Raw genomic sequence first — 3,895 nt, forward strand, 5'->3', positions numbered from 1 at the left:
CTGCTGAACGGAGTAGAAGAATTACTTTCACCGACTTGCAGGAAGCACTCCTGTTAATGCAACCTAGTATGCTACTGGGTTATATTTTTGCAACCTGAGTACATATTTGGCTTGTGGTCCACTATAACCACTACATCCTTCTCTGCAGCCTAGTCAGTTGTTTTACTTCAGCCTAGTCAGTTGTTCCCCAATTTTTATTTGTGCCTTTGATTGTTTCATTCTAAGTGCAGGACTTTTTACTTGTTGTTACTGAATTTCATACCATTTTTTCAAGTTTATCTAGTTCGTCTGAATCCTAATCCTAACATCTAAAGTGTCTGCAATCCCATTTAAGGGGTGTCACCTGCAAATTTGCTAACTGTTAACTCAATCTCTGCTTCCAAATTATTAGTGAAGACATTAAACAGTGCAGGATCCAAGAGAGCCCCCTGGGAAACCTCCACTTGATAACTCTTCCCAATTAGACATTGAACTTTGGATGATTACTCTTGGAGCATAACAATCCAACCAGTTATGCATCCACCTTAAAGTCTAGATGAAAATACTGTATTTCCTTAAATTACCAATGAGAATGTCATAGAAGACAATGTAGAAAGCCTTCCTAAACTCACAGTATATCATATCCACTGCTCTTCTCCCCATCCACAAAGCTCATTGCTTTGCTGTAGAAGAAAATCAGGTTGGTCAAGCCACTTGCAATTCAGGTAATCTATCCAAGATGCAAGGGCACAACAATTAGCAGATGTCAGCACCAAACTGAGAAGATGTCACCACTTTACTTTAAACAGGAACTGGCAAAGAAAATGAACAGTGCAAATCTGGAAACAAGAAGACTACAGGGGATTCCAGCTTGGAAGCAGGGACAGATCTGAGGTCATTTTAGAGGCACAGGAAAATGAGGCACAGTCCAAAACTCAAGGAAAATTGGCAGTATTTTACTTCCAACAATCACAATTGGATGGCAACAGATGGAGCAAAAACTGGGCAAGTCAAGAGATATTGCACCTTGCTGAAGAAAGGCAAGCACTGAAAGGAAAATTCCTGGATATTTGGAACAATAATATATTGGAAAAAAACACAGGAGGAGTACAAAGAGCAGTGAAGAGCAATGCAAGGAAGATAACTGGAGATGAGCTGAAGGCCTGCAGCTGAAGCTGAAGATGCTGCTATGGTAGGAAACCACAAAGCTGTTTACCAAGTCACTAAAAGCATGCTTAGAAATTTCAAAACAAGAAATGGAGTAATCAAAAGCAAAGATTGAAAAAATGGATACACCTGATATAAAGCAGAAAATCAGATGGGCGAGCACTTCAAGAAGTCTACAGTAGACTCAACCCCACCTCCACACCAGATTTTGATAACATACATGAACTTAAACAAATTAGGTTTTGGCATTTAGACAGACCTGAGCACATATTCAGCTTGTGGTCCACTATAACCACTACATCCTTTTCTGTAATACTTCAGCCTAGTTAGTTGTTCTCCAGTTTTTATTTGTGCCTTTGATTGTTCCATTCTAAATGCAGGACTTTTTACGTGTCATTACTGAATTTTATTTATTGAATTGGGATGATTTAGTCGGAGATGACCCTGCTTTGAGCAGGATGGCAAAGAGACAGTCATACCACAGCATAAAACCCATCACACTAATGAAAATGACAGAACTGTTCAAATGAAACAGCTCCTGACAGTGGAACATGGAATCACTGTCAGAATCCCCACTGACTACTACAAACTGCAGAGTAGTCACACTATATCCTGTCACAGGAAAATGTTTTGCACTGAGATGTGACACAGGATGAAAGAGGCAGGGAATGCAAACCTTAAAGAAGAATAAATTGGACTAGGGTCCAAGAAACAGATACTCACACGAAGCACCACCACAGAAAAAAAGGACAGAATGGCACATTTTCGTCATTACCAGTCTGATTGACTTTGCCAACCTACACAAGCTGACATTGTGGAACAGACCTCAGTCCTATGGATACTAGCTCGTCACTAACATTATCAAGGCTCCATACTGAGATGCTCTGTAAAGATGAACAACCAGACAACACAACAGTCAATATCAGGGGTGGCCAACCTGTGGCATGGGTAGCATGTGGTAGATTGGGGAGGGGATGGGCAGCACAATGGCAGGTAGGGCAGGAAGCTAAAAGTCAGGAAGCAGAAAGCAGAGCAGCAGTGTGGTCAGCGAGCACAAAGCAGATTGGGCAGGACTCAGGGAGAGTGTGGGGCTAGTTTGTGGCACCCCACCTTGGTCCCATCTGGTCAGGTCACACACATATGGAAAAGGGCTGTATTCTCTATCTATTGCTATTTGACATTGCCATTGACTGGATAACAAAGAAAGTACAGATGATACAAATGCTGACAGATCATAGGTAGATGGCAAATGCTGAGAAGACCTAGGCTTTACTGTTGACATTGAGGTATTGAGCATCGCCTTTAAAAAAACTACAAATGAAGACAGACAACCTGGTTAAAAAAAAAAGGCAGGTTAATACGTATGCCAGAAAAATCATCCTTGAAATTAGATGCCAAAAAAATAACATCAAGTTAGAAGGCAGAATTGTTCCTCTACCTGTCCAGCCACACACTAGACAAAAGAGACTCCAAGAAGGAAATTACATCAAGAATAGGAAAAGTCTTAAACAATTATGGAAATCAAAGCACATCACAGGAGAACAAAACTGAGACTTTTCAGCACAAATATAATCTCAGTACTAACACATGGCTGCAAGAGCTGAAAAACTACTGAGACACCTGGCAGGAAATGACATGTATTTGAACTCAAGTGCTTGCAAAAATACTGGGCATTCAGTGGAAAGATTCTATCACCAATGAATACTTCAAGAAATCTGTCTCTGCAGAATCAGACACAAGCTCGCGACACCCAGACACCTATGTGAAGCTGTCAAATAGAAACCAGCTGATAAGGGTATCCTGAGAAATCCTCAAAACAACACACCACAGATGGAAACCACAGCAAATAGCCAAAAGATTGGCAGAGAGAGACTAGCTCCTGCTGTTTATGCCAAAACCAGCATGAGAGAATGAACATGGGAATGAGTTACAACATACGTCCAAATAGAAGCACAGCGAATGTAGTGTTTAGGTCAGGTAAATCCAAGGTGTTTTACACTTTACAAATTAGACTGTCAAATTCAGAGAGACAGCATGAGAAAGCAAACATCCCCCAAATTACCAACACACTCATTGGGTCCTTCATCTCTGTCCTGACACGAGACACTTAAAGGCCTGATGTTGCAAGACGATGTGATGCTTTGAGGAAACTGCCTCATTCGTCTGTATGACTTACGAATTCTGGGTACGACTGCGAAGCAGCTGGGAAAACTCCTACATTGCACGTCCTTGTGCAGGACTTCTGGGGACAAGGCTCATCTCACCCCTCTCAAGGACACCAGCAGGTCACTTGTTACATTTCAGTAGCAGGCTGCTGAGGCGGGGACGGCTTGGGCCGAGGCTCGGGCTGAGGTCTAGATGAACCACCTCGGCCGGCTGGTCTGCAAGCAGGGTTAGAGCTGTGCGGCGGTGCCCCGGACAGACCACCCCCCCGATGTTATAAGGGACCTAAAACACGGAGCAGCACCACGGCCATTGAGCACGAGGGCAACAGAAGAAGAAGACAACTATGCCGTGCTCGGTTTAGCTGTGAGGCCGGCCAAGTTCAAGGAGGCAGACGGAGCTGCAAGGACCCCGTGGTCTGAGGACAAACCAGGGGCTGTCCAAAAACACCCCAACGGATCACAGACGATTTAAACAGGTCACGTAACGGTGCGAGAATCGCGCGTGTGCGGCGCCCGCCTCGCTGCCCCGCGCAGAGCACGACCCAGCTGCGCCACCGCGTCCCGGGGCGGGCTGCGTGGGGCTG

The sequence above is a fragment of the Alligator sinensis genome, unplaced genomic scaffold (assembly GCF_000455745.1).
Source record: "Alligator sinensis unplaced genomic scaffold, ASM45574v1 scaffold915_1, whole genome shotgun sequence".
In the NCBI taxonomy this organism is placed as follows: domain Eukaryota; kingdom Metazoa; phylum Chordata; order Crocodylia; family Alligatoridae; genus Alligator; species Alligator sinensis.